The sequence below is a fragment of the Trichoplusia ni genome, unplaced genomic scaffold (assembly GCF_003590095.1).
Source record: "Trichoplusia ni isolate ovarian cell line Hi5 unplaced genomic scaffold, tn1 tig00000580, whole genome shotgun sequence".
Classification (NCBI taxonomy): Eukaryota; Metazoa; Arthropoda; class Insecta; order Lepidoptera; family Noctuidae; genus Trichoplusia; species Trichoplusia ni.
The window spans coordinates 7,710-21,441 of record NW_020800040.1 but is presented as its reverse complement, the minus strand read 5'-3'; the positions used below and the strand labels follow the sequence as shown (position 1 = coordinate 21,441).

The window sequence follows — 13,732 nt, the reverse complement described above, 5'->3', positions numbered from 1 at the left end:
TTCCGTAGGAATACCGGAATAAAATAAAGCAGAAACTATCCCCCTTAACCCGGCTTCCTTAAAATGAAAATACCGAAAATCCTCTGTGCACATATTTCAAAGCGGTACTGCACGGATAAACGAGTGGTTGTGGTCACCACGCCAAAACTCAAAGTGCGCGACTTGTCCAACGTGCGGTTCGATCCCCGCGCAGGACAAGCATTTGTGAGATCCACGAATGTTAGGCGAGTCAACTTGACACTGCATAAATAACCAAGCCTAGTTTTATGTGTAACTATAAGTTTCTGGCCTCTACCGTTCGAGCCCAAAGGATATCCAAAAGTCATGTTGTAATGAAACACCCTTTGAATATTTATTTTCAGTATTCCGTTCCCGAGTGATACAAAGTAAGCCAAAGTATTACTGAGTCTCCGCTATCTGTTTGTCCGTCCGTCAGACACCACAACGGTCCGTCCGGTATCTCGAGAACCGTGTCACGCAGGCAGTTGCGAAATTCATAGGTGAAGTATTACTAATGCCAGTATTACAAAAAATAAAATAATCAAGAAGTGGAACATCTAGAACACATACACATTAAGATCGAGGTTAAGCAATATTGTCACGGTCATAAATTTGATAGTGGGTGAGAAACATTAATTTGAGGATGGGTCCCGAACATATTTATCCGTCATTAATTGCACCGAAAATAGGTGTGAACGAGCTCTAGCAAGTAGATCTTTACTAATACATTATAAACCGCAAACTGCCACTTACCTTCCATTATTAATGTTTACTTATCAATAAGTTAATTTAAAAAGTACTAAATAAGTAAAGCATCGATCGAAGCTCCGTATTTCTTTGAGGGTTAAATTAATTTCTGCTACGGAACCCGTCATGGTCGAGTCTGACTCGCATTTTATTATTTTAACTGCGAATAGCGCCATCTGTGACAAAGGCACGCTTCTATGATAAACAACTCCTTCCATCGTAAACGACAGTGTTGACGTGGCGTCTAGTCGCGCTCTAAACCTCTAGTGAGTAAGTACAGCAACGCTTTCGTAGATGGCGCTAAATTCCGTAAAAAAAATATTTTCAAGAATCGATAAAAATAAAGTGGATTTACAAAATACACCTATCAGAGATGCTCAGGATTTTTTTTCTCGCTTATAGACCGGATAGATTCGGAGTTATGAACAAAAGAAGAAATTTCATAAAAATGGAAAAAAAACTAACTTCCCGTAGTTTTCAAGGTTCCGTACCTCGAAGAACATATAGCGGGACCCTTATAGCATCAGTTTATTGTCTTTCCATCTGTTCGCCTGTCAAGTCCCTTTTTCTCAGAAACGCGTGGAGCTAACCAGCTGAAATTTATACCGGATACTCGGGCCTGCAGTCCCTTAAAGCTGTTAAAAATTTAAACTTCTAAGACAACGCAATAAAAAGATACAGGAGTTTTATCGCTAAAAGTTTTCGACACTCCCTAGGAAAGGATATAAATATTATTAAAAATAACCTATTTTGTTCACCCTACCGCACTGTTAATGACAGCTATGACGTCACAATACGGCGCAAAGATTCCACAGAGAGTACATTATACATATTATATCTTAGATCCTATTCTCATTTGGAACCGAACCCTTAAAAACAAAGACGATAGGTATAACGTTTTCGTCCAAGCTTTTAAAAATCTCTTAATTATAAATGGGCTTGTTTACCATATTAACTATCAATTAGAAGGTATAATTAATAATATCCGCTACACGAACGTTTATTAGCGGTACGAAATTCCCGGACGACGTTCGTTCTCCTTTCATAGTTAGCTGTCAAATCTGTCAACTGACAGACAGTTAATAGTTGACAATCGTAGTGAAGTTGCCTAACGAAAATTAATCGATTCTTTAAAAACATCGAATAAGTTAGTAAAGGTAATGAAATAAGATTTATCGATTTTAGATTTGTGGATTAAATTGCCAAGAAAAGAGTAATTTGTAAATACATGATGATAGTCCTTACCTCTTCCTGCTGATTATGGATGGCCCTACACGGCATACAGACATACAGGAAGAGGCACCCTTGGTGCATGCTGTTTACCAATGACATTTTTCTGGTTGTGAATGATGGACCCGAGGTCCAGAGCAGACTTGAGGTGTGGCAGCGGGAAACTGGAGAGTGTTGGCTTGAAAATCGTTCTGCGATTCAGTCCCGAAGCTATAACGCTTGATGGCGGTGCACCTTCCAGTCTGCTCAGACTTCCGGTATCTCGGTTCACTCCATTCAAAGCGATGGTGAAATAGATCGGGCGGTCAAGCATCGAATTAACATAGGATGGATGAAATGGCGGCAGGTAACGGGAACCACTTGAGGGGAATATCTATAAGACCATGGACTGCTACCTGCTTCCTGTATCGATCGGAGTGTGGGCGACAAAAAGGGATAAATGAAAGAGTTAAGGGGAATGTGTGATGTTACGAGAGCAGATAGAGTAGGAAATGAGTATGTAAGGGGAAGTTTGAAAGTGGCACCGGTTCCGGAATGAGAGTCATGACGTGGTGAGGAAGTGGTTGAGTATGTATGTGGATGGATATATCGGAAGAGGACGACCAAGGAAACGATGGATGGATTGTGTGAAAGACGGTATGGCTGCAAAGAGTGCTTCTTGTGAGATGACGTCAGATCGAAAGTTATGGAAGGAGAAGATCCCAAAGATGATGATAATGATACCTAAAGTCACTTTTGTGGTTTTTGGACATTGGAAGATGCGAAAAAGAAATAATAACAACAAACAACGGGCTTAACGAAAACGAAAAACTTAACAAAACAATAACAAAATTCACAATCAACAAAAACTTAAAAACTGAAAACAACACAAACCGGCATACAAGGCAGATTCACGTCGTTCTGACTTTTGACGATTGCGATTTGCAATACGATCACAAGATGGACGTTCCGACTCATCGATTTGATTTCGATGCAACAGTGTCAATCTCTATTGACAAAAGTTCCGTTCCATGCATCTGACATTGGTATGACATAATTTCATCTTTGTTAAAATTGACATTTTTTAATACATAACAGTTAATAACATAAATGATATCTGTTCCGTTATTAATTATTTAATTAGTCTTTTGGTCAGGAGAAAATAATTAGTTTCGTTTGCTTCCCCTATTGTTTTCTTGTGAGAAAATTGCGTAGCAAGGAGTATGAGAACTGTCACGCATATCGCTTTACGGAGTATCAACATTTAATAACATTACATAGGTATTGGCTTGTTTTGTTATTGTTTAAGAACGACTTTAAAAAATGTAAAAACGCTCCAAATTATATTTTTATTTGTGGTGTTATAACACCGTGCGGTGCAAGGAAAACTACCAATAAATCTGTTTTAACAATTCATAGGTTAGTAGCCGTATTTTAAGTCAAACTTTTGTATAACATTTATTGTTTTTGCTAAGGAATGCTTAATTTATTATTGTTATATAACTTCCTAACAGTACGTACAAATTATTTCTTCTTTTAACCTTTATTTGCTAAATTTTATAATATGATTTGTTTACTATGCAGATTGCAGATGACAATTTAAAATAGTGAATTCCTTTGCAGTAGATAGCGTATGATGCCACAATAATATGCTACCGTTTACGAATGCAAGTAAATATTTATTTTTACCTAATATTGAACTTACAGACAAAAGAAGAGATACCATGATCTGCTCCACAACCAAACTATTTGGTTGTTACTCGAAAAGCGTTGGTACGTTGAAGTGGAATTGGGCTGGTAACGTTTATTGTATTCCTACTAACCAGTGGACAACAATTACCACCGAGTGGTCCGTGGTGACACAATACAGACGTCAGCGAGGCAGATCTAGACAGAGATGAGAGAAACAAGTGGGAGAAGAGCGGGGAGGACTTTGCCCAGCAGTAGGACATTCCAGGCTAGTAATAATATACTTAATAATAATATTTTTGTTGGGTACAGTAGAGTAAAGTATCAAATATAAAAAGAATGGCCTGCTGAAGTTTTTATTCTGAAAAAGATACAAAAGTAACATTATCCATTCATCATGTAGTAAATTGTTCTTTAGGTTAATATGTGGTTAGTTCAATTGACTGCATCAAACATGATATAATTTTGCATGTTTTATATTCACACAGGCACAGAACAGAAGTGGCTTGATGTCATTGGTACTGAATATAATACTGTGTGGTTATTCATTAAACTTGAGGCTGCATGATGATGCAGTACCATTGTCCACCTTGTATTAAGGTAAAGAGTTAACTAATTATTTATGGATTTTCAGCATAAAAAATCCTCATGGCATCTCGGCCTGAAATGAAAATTGTCCAAGAATAACAGGCATGATAACTCAACTAAGCTTACGAGTGAAACACCTGGATGAGTTTATAAAGAGGTAAGATGTTGATTTGTCATTCCAGTAAGTGTTGTTACAACCGACAAATATGTCTTACCTTAAATGTTTGTGTGATGAACACAATCATTTGTTCTGTCTGGGTATAATTCATCTGTATTCTGTAGGTATTTAGAAAAATCTAAGTATGATTATCAGTTGTCTAGTACTCATGATACAAGCTCTGCTTAGTCTGAGACTAGATGGCACTCTATGAAAGTTGTGAAATATTCTTTTTTATTGGCTTTCGCAGACTGAACCCGAAACCGATTACTTCTGTGAAAACAATGCCAAATAAATATGAATTATTGGTAAGTATAATGTTTCTACTATGTCGTAATACTTTTACATCTGTGCTATAAGTATTGCTTTGTAAGAGACTAGATAGCGTCATTATCATTCACCCGCGTTTGGTTCTGCTCCTTTGTAAGACGGTTTGAATCTTTTTTTGGCCATCGAGTGCTAAAGATCCTACACTTAAATTTTTCCTAACACAATTGACTCTCTGATCTTAGGGACGCAGATGCCATGGCAGTCAAATAGACAGTGCCCAGGTTTGGTGGACCTCACATATAAAAGTTTCTTAATGTTATATTCTATATTCCATTGTTTAGGTACTTAAAAGAATTTGTTATCTTGTGTATTTTCATGCGTATACGTATTTAATAACGAAACGATCCATTTAAGAGTGTTTAAAGTTAAATTTTTAACTTACTGAATTTCTAATCTAAATATAGGTACTGAAATAAATGTATTATGTTTTATTATAGTTAGAATATTTAATTTCCAGCTGCCTCATCCGCCATCTTTATTTAATAAGATCCAGGAAGTATGTGGTGCCCAGAGAAACAAGTAAAGTATTGAATGAGAAAATTAGACGCCAAGTCAAAACATCTTAAATATGCAAGATGTTATTACTATTATGAAGAACAAAGCTACATGAAAAAACGGTTTGCAAGGCTTTCCTTTCTAAACCAAGTACCTATTCTGAGATAATTAAAAAGTTGAACTACGCTACTACACTTTCCATCCTCTAACGCGTGCATATTTATAAGAAGAATTCTAAGACTACGATCGTGGTCTTGCGAGTTGCGAGACTTGCTTCTCTTGACAAGTATTGTTTGTGATGGGACAGTACAAAACATAAACTATTAGTAAAACATCGATTAAATTAGGTACTTGAGACATTTGGAGAACAGAATTATGTGATAGGTGAAAACTATCCGCAGTGCTAAGGATCATGGATTAAATTTTATATGAACTTCGGCTACGGAATGGCCGAGACTGACTCGCACTTGGGGGAATTTTATTATTTTAACTGCGAATAGCGCCATCTGTGACAAAGGCACGCTACTACGATAAACAACTCCTTCCGTCGCAAACGTTAGTGTTAACGTGGCGTCTAGTCGCGCTCTACGCTTCTAGCGATTTAGTACAGCAACACCTTCATAGATGGCGCTAAATTCAGTAAAAAAATATTTTCAAAAATCGATGAAAATAAAGTGGATTTACAAAATACACCTATCAGAGATGCTCAGGATTTTTTTTCTCGCTTATAGACCGGATAGATTCGGAGCTATGATCAAAAGAAGAAATTTTATAAAAAAATGGTAAAAAAACGGACTTCCCGTAGTTTTTAAGGTTCCTTACCTCGAAAGGCATGTAGCGGGACCCTTATAGCATCAGTTTGTCGTTTTTCCGTTTGTCTGTCTGTCAAGTCCTTTTTTCTCAGAAACGCGTGCAGGTATCAAGCTGAAATTTATACCGGATACTCAGGCCTAGAATCTCTTAAATCTGTGAAAAATTAAACATTTACGCCAACGCAATTAAAAGATACAGCTATTTTCTCTCTAAAAGTTTTTGACACTCCCTAGGGAATCTAATCTTGTTTTTTTTTTTTGATATACTTATATATCATAGCGACTGATCTGTGCGGATCCCTCGGTAAAACAGACCGACTCGCACTTGGCTAGCTTTTCTTCTCAAAACTACCATATTGGTACAGAGAGCACGACGATACATACAATGTGTCCGATGTTCAATTCTCCGTTCAGAGCTCCGAATCTCCAAAGGAAACCCTTATAATGTCATTTTATTGTTCGTCACTTATTTGTATGTCTCTTATCGCAGAAAAGTAAGGAGGTACCTGTCTAGAAATATGAGCTCCGTTTTTTAAATTAAAACATTTTCAAATGTAATTTCGTATAAATAAGTTTCATGTGCACACTATCTTAAGCACGGAACCCGCGGTGGGCGAGTCCGACTCGCACTTGTTCAGTTATTATTTGTAACTAGCAGCCGCGACTCCGCGTGGACTTTAGTTTAGAGAGCGCGGTGGTTCCCCTTTCCGTAGGAATACCGGAATAAAATAAAGCAGAAACTATCCCCCTTAACCCGGCTTCCTTAAAATGAAAATACCGAAAATCCTCTGTGCACATATTTCAAAGCGGTACTGCACGGATAAACGAGTGGTTGTGGTCACCACGCCAAAACTCAAAGTGCGCGACTTGTCCAACGTGCGGTTCGATCCCCGCGCAGGACAAGCATTTGTGAGATCCACGAATGTTAGGCGAGTCAACTTGACACTGCATAAATAACCAAGCCTAGTTTTATGTGTAACTATAAGTTTCTGGCCTCTACCGTTCGAGCCCAAAGGATATCCAAAAGTCATGTTGTAATGAAACACCCTTTGAATATTTATTTTCAGTATTCCGTTCCCGAGTGATACAAAGTAAGCCAAAGTATTACTGAGTCTCCGCTATCTGTTTGTCCGTCCGTCAGACACCACAACGGTCCGTCCGGTATCTCGAGAACCGTGTCACGCAGGCAGTTGCGAAATTCATAGGTGAAGTATTACTAATGCCAGTATTACAAAAAATAAAATAATCAAGAAGTGGAACATCTAGAACACATACACATTAAGATCGAGGTTAAGCAATATTGTCACGGTCATAAATTTGATAGTGGGTGAGAAACATTAATTTGAGGATGGGTCCCGAACATATTTATCCGTCATTAATTGCACCGAAAATAGGTGTGAACGAGCTCTAGCAAGTAGATCTTTACTAATACATTATAAACCGCAAACTGCCACTTACCTTCCATTATTAATGTTTACTTATCAATAAGTTAATTTAAAAAGTACTAAATAAGTAAAGCATCGATCGAAGCTCCGTATTTCTTTGAGGGTTAAATTAATTTCTGCTACGGAACCCGTCATGGTCGAGTCTGACTCGCATTTTATTATTTTAACTGCGAATAGCGCCATCTGTGACAAAGGCACGCTTCTATGATAAACAACTCCTTCCATCGTAAACGACAGTGTTTACGTGGCGTCTAGTCGCGCTCTAAACCTCTAGTGAGTAAGTACAGCAACGCTTTCGTAGATGGCGCTAAATTCCGTAAAAAAAATATTTTCAAGAATCGATAAAAATAAAGTGGATTTACAAAATACACCTATCAGAGATGCTCAGGATTTTTTTTCTCGCTTATAGACCGGATAGATTCGGAGTTATGAACAAAAGAAGAAATTTCATAAAAAATGGAAAAAAAACTAACTTCCCGTAGTTTTTAAGGTTCCGTACCTCTAAGAACATATAGCGGGACCCTTATAGCATCAGTTTATTGTCTTTCCATCTGTTCGCCTGTCAAGTCCCTTTTTCTCAGAAACGCGTGGAGCTAACCAGCTGAAATTTATACCGGATACTCGGGCCTGCAGTCCCTTAAAGCTGTTAAAAATTTAAACTTCTAAGACAACGCAATAAAAAGATACAGGAGTTTTATCGCTAAAAGTTTTCGACACTCCCTAGGAAAGGATATAAATATTATTAAAAATAACCTATTTTGTTCACCCTACCGCACTGTTAATGACAGCTATGACGTCACAATACGGCGCAAAGATTCCACAGAGAGTACATTATACATATTATATCTTAGATCCTATTCTCATTTGGAACCGAACCCTTAAAAACAAAGACGATAGGTATAACGTTTTCGTCCGAGCTTTTAAAAATCTCTTAATTATAAATGGGCTTGTTTACCATATTAACTACCAATTAGAAGGTATAATTAATAATATCCGCTACACGAACGTTTATTAGCGGTACGAAATTCCCGGACGACGTTCGTTCTCCTTTCATAGTTAGCTGTCAAATCTGTCAACTGACAGACAGTTAATAGTTGACAATCGTAGTGAAGTTGCCTAACGAAGATAAAGATAAAAGATAAAAGAAAGATAAAAGATAATTTATTTTGTGAAAACACGGGTATATGTTTACAAAAAAAAAAAACACAGGTATTTTTGTTACATAAGGTGGTAAAATAAAATCAGACCCATACATGTTTTGCCAGCAATTGGCGTACAAAATTTTTACAAATATTTAAAGTGAAACGTCACAATATAGGTAGAAAAATGTTAGGCATCATTTAAATATTCATTAAGAGTATAAAAACTTTTCGCTACAAGATATTCTTTGAATTTTAATTTAAACTTATTTAAGGGTAGGGACTTAATCAATTTTGGCACTTTGTTATAAATGATAGGCGCTAGACAAAATACGCTTTTATGCATTAGCGCAGTGTTGCATGGCACAATGCATAGTCTGTCATTATCCCTACGACTACGACTGCTTACATCAGCAAGGCGACTAAATAATTTTGGGTTACTTTTAACAAAAGTAGCAACTTCATATATATACAAGGAAGGTAAAGTTAATATTTTAAATCTATTGAAAAACTGTTTGCAACTATCAGTATTTTGAAGACCAAACATTGCCCTAATGCATCTTTTTTGAGATTTGAAAACTGTTTCTCTGTTGGCCGAGTTTCCCCAGAATATTATTCCAAATCTCAGGATGGAGTGAACTATGCCATGGTATGCTGTAATTAGAGCACCAGTGTCTACAATAGCTGACAGTTTGTACAGAGCATATGCGGAAGAGCTAACTCTTTTTGTGAGTTCCTCTGTGTGTGACTTCCAGTTTAAGTTCCTATCAATGATAATGCCTAGAAATTTCGTTGTAGTAACTGTACTGAGTGATGTGCCTTGGTAGTTGATTTCAAAATTTGGAGTAGCTATACGTTGACTAAAATACATTATTTTTGTTTTGTCTAAATTAATCTTGAGGTTATTATTATTCATCCATTCTATTAGAGATTGGATGGTAGTATTAATTTCGTTTTCGTGTGACTAAATCGATTATTATTAATCGATTCTTTAAAAACATCGAATAAGTTAGTAAAGGTAATGAAATAAGATTTATCGATTTTAGATTTGTGGATTAAATTGCCAAGAAAAGAGTAATTTGTAAATACATGATGATAGTCCTTACCTCTTCCTGCTGATTATGGATGGCCCTACATTACGGCATACAGACATACAGGAAGAGGCACCCTGGTGCATGCTGTTTACCAATGACATTTTTCTGGTTGTGAATGATGGACCCGAGGTCCAGAGCAGACTTGAGGTGTGGCAGCGGAAACTGGAGAGTGTTGGCTTGAAAATCGTTCTGCGATTTCGGCGGTCTCTCCAGTCCCGAAGCTATAACGCTTGATGGCGTGCACCTTCCAGTCTGCTCAGAATTCCGGTATCTCGGTTCACTCATTCAAAGCGATGGTGAAATAGATCGGGCGGTCAAGCATCGAATTAACATAGGATGGATGAAATGGCGGCAGGTAACGGGAACCACTTGAGGCCCCCACATTCCCCTTAAATTTAAATTTAAGGGGAATATCTATAAGACCATGGACTGCTACCTGCTTTCCTGTATAAATCGGAGTGTGGGCGACAAATAGTTAAGACGAATGTGTGGTGTTACGAGAGCAGATAGAGTAGGAAATGAGTATGTAAGGGGAAGTTTGAAAGTGGCACCGGTTCCGGAATGAGAGTCATGACGTGGTGAGGAAGGTGTTGAGTATGTATGTGGATGGATATATCGGAAGAGGACGACCAAGGAAACGATGGATGGATTGTGTGAAAGACGGTATGGCTGCAAAGAGTGCTTCTTGTGAGATGACGTCAGATCGAAAGTTATGGAAGGAGAAGATCCCAAAGATGATGATAATGATACCTAAAGTCACTTTTGTGGTTTTTGGACATTGGAAGATGCGAAAACGAAATAATAACAACAAACAACGGGCTTAACGAAAACGAAAAACTTAACAAAACAATAACAAAATTCACAATCAACAAAAACTTAAAAACTGAAAACAAACACAAACCGCATACAAGGCAGATTCACGTCGTTCTGACGTTTGACGATTGCGATTTGCAATACGATCACAAGATGGACGTTCCGACTCATCGATTTGATTTCGATGCAACAGTGTCAATCTCTATTGACAAAAGTTCCGTTCCATGCATCTGACATTGGTATGACATAATTTCATCTTTGTTAAAATTGACATTTTTTTAATACATAACAGTTAATAACATAAATAATATCTGTTCTGTTATTAATTATTTAATTAGTCTTTTGGTCAGGAGAAAATAATTAGTTTCGTTTGGTTCCCCTATTGTTTTCTTGTGAGAAAATTGCGTAGCAAGGAGTATGAGAACTGTCACGCATATCGCTTTACGGAGTATCAACATTTAATAACATTACATATTGGCTTGTTTTGTTATTGTTTAAGAACGACTTTAAAAAATGTAAAAACGCTCCAAATTATATTTTTATTTGTGGTGTTATAACACCGTGCGGTGCAAGGAAAACTACCAATAAATCTGTTTTAACAATTCATAGGTTAGTAGCCGTATTTTAAGTCAAACTTTTGTATAACATTTATTGTTTTTGCTAAGGAATGCTTAATTTATTATTGTTATATAACTTCCTAACAGTACGTACAAATTATTTCTTCTTTTAACCTTTTTTGCTAAATTTTATAATATGATTTGTTTACTATGCAGATTGCAGATGACAATTTAAAATAGTGAATTGCTTTGCAGTAGATAGCGTATGATGCCACAATAATATGCTACCGTTTACGAATGCAAGTAAATATTTATTTTTACCTAATATTGAACTTACAGACAAAAGAAGAGATACCATGATCTGCTCCACAACCAAACTATTTGGTTGTTACTCGAAAAGCGTTGGTACGTTGAAGTGGAATTGGGCTGGTAACGTTTATTGTATTCCTACTAACCAGTGGACAACAATTACCACCGAGTGGTCCGTGGTGACACAATACAGACGTCAGCGAGGCAGATCTAGACAGAGATGAGAGAAACAAGTGGGAGAAGAGCGGGGAGGACTTTGCCCAGCAGTAGGACATTCCAGGCTAGTAATAATATACTTAATAATAATATTTTTGTTGGGTACAGTAGAGTAAAGTATCAAATATAAAAAGAATGGCCTGCTGAAGTTTTTATTCTGAAAAAGATACAAAAGTAACATTATCCATTCATCATGTAGTAAATTGTTCTTTAGGTTAATATGTGGTTAGTTTAATTGACTGCATCAAACATGATATAATTTTGCATGTTTTATATTCACACAGGCTACAGAAGTGGCTTGATGTCATTGGTACTGAATATAATACTGTGTGCTTATTCATTAAACTTGAGGCTGCATGATGATGCAGTACCATTGTCCACCTTGTATTAAGGTAAAGAGTTAACTAATTATTTATGGATTTTATTTCCCTTCTACTTTATGATGTTCCATAAGATTATTTTAATTCCTGTTCATAATGTCCCGTTTTCAGCATAAAAAATCCTCATGGCATCTCGGCCTGAAATGAAAATTGTCCAAGAATAACAGGCATGATAACTCAACTAAGCTTACGAGTGAAACACCTGGATGAGTTTATAAAGAGGTAAGATGTTGATTTGTCATTCCAGTAAGTGTTGTTACAACCGACAAATATGTCTTACCTTAAATGTTTGTGTGATGAACACAATCATTTGTTCTGTCTGGGTATAATTCATCTGTATTCTGTAGGTATTTAGAAAAATCTAAGTATGATTATCAGTTGTCTAGTACTCATGATACAAGCTCTGCTTAGTCTGAGACTAGATGGCACTCTATGAAAGTTGTGAAATATTCTTTTTTATTGGCTTTCGCAGACTGAACCCGAAACCGATTACTTCTGTGAAAACAATGCCAAATAAATATGAATTATTGGTAAGTATAATGTTTCTACTATGTCGTAATACTTTTACATCTGTGCTATAAGTATTGCTTTGTAAGAGACTAGATAGCGTCATTATCATTCACCCGCGTTTGGTTCTGCTCCTTTGTAAGACGGTTTGAATCTTTTTTTGGCCATCGAGTGCTAAAGATCCTACACTTAAATTTTTCCTAACACAATTGACTCTCTGATCTTAGGGACGCAGATGCCATGGCAGTCAAATAGACAGTGCCCAGGTTTGGTGGACCTCACATATAAAAGTTTCTTAATGTTATATTCTATATTCCATTGTTTAGGTACTTAAAAGAATTTGTTATCTTGTGTATTTTCATGCGTATACGTATTTAATAACGAAACGATCCATTTAAGAGTGTTTAAAGTTAAATTTTTAACTTACTGAATTTCTAATCTAAATATAGGTACTGAAATAAATGTATTATGTTTTATTATAGTTAGAATATTTAATTTCCAGCTGCCTCATCCGCCATCTTTATTTAATAAGATCCAGGAAGTATGTGGTGCCCAGAGAAACAAGTAAAGTATTGAATGAGAAAATTAGACGCCAAGTCAAAACATCTTAAATATGCAAGATGTTATTACTATTATGAAGAACAAAGCTACATGAAAAAACGGTTTGCAAGGCTTTCCTTTCTAAACCAAGTACCTATTCTGAGATAATTAAAAAGTTGAACTACGCTACTACACTTTCCATCCTCTAACGCGTGCATATTTATAAGAAGAATTCTAAGACTACGATCGTGGTCTTGCGAGTTGCGAGACTTGCTTCTCTTGACAAGTATTGTTTGTGATGGGACAGTACAAAACATAAACTATTAGTAAAACATCGATTAAATTAGGTACTTGAGACATTTGGAGAACAGAATTATGTGATAGGTGAAAACTATCCGCAGTGCTAAGGATCATGGATTAAATTTTATATGAACTTCGGCTACGGAATGGCCGAGACTGACTCGCACTTGGGGGAATTTTATTATTTTAACTGCGAATAGCGCCATCTGTGACAAAGGCACGCTACTACGATAAACAACTCCTTCCGTCGCAAACGTTAGTGTTAACGTGGCGTCTAGTCGCGCTCTACGCTTCTAGCGATTTAGTACAGCAACACCTTCATAGATGGCGCTAAATTCAGTAAAAAAATATTTTCAAAAATCGATGAAAATAAAGTGGATTTACAAAATACACCTATCAGAGATG

At 36.6% G+C, this 13,732-nt stretch overlaps 2 long non-coding RNA genes across 5 annotated transcripts; both read left to right on the top strand.

Annotated features, from left to right (window-relative positions):
- Positions 1–2,883: 2,883 nt before the first annotated feature.
- LOC113507086 lies at positions 2,884–5,402 on the top strand. Of its 3 annotated transcripts, XR_003401797.1 has the most exons (6): positions 2,884–3,375; positions 3,664–3,729; positions 4,134–4,245; positions 4,280–4,390; positions 4,641–4,698; positions 5,178–5,402. It is a non-coding gene; the product is annotated as an uncharacterized LOC113507086 (long non-coding RNA). The 3 variants fall into 3 exon arrangements; XR_003401799.1 differs by lacking the exon at positions 4,134–4,245 and having other exon boundaries at positions 3,061–3,375; XR_003401798.1 differs by lacking the exons at positions 2,884–3,375; positions 3,664–3,729 and adding an exon at positions 3,609–3,627.
- A 5,130-nt stretch (positions 5,403–10,532) lies between these two features.
- LOC113507085 lies at positions 10,533–13,214 on the top strand. Of its 2 annotated transcripts, XR_003401795.1 has the most exons (6): positions 10,533–11,127; positions 11,415–11,480; positions 11,885–11,992; positions 12,092–12,202; positions 12,453–12,510; positions 12,990–13,214. It is a non-coding gene; the product is annotated as an uncharacterized LOC113507085 (long non-coding RNA). The 2 variants fall into 2 exon arrangements; XR_003401796.1 differs by lacking the exon at positions 11,885–11,992 and having other exon boundaries at positions 10,535–11,127.
- Positions 13,215–13,732: the final 518 nt, after the last annotated feature.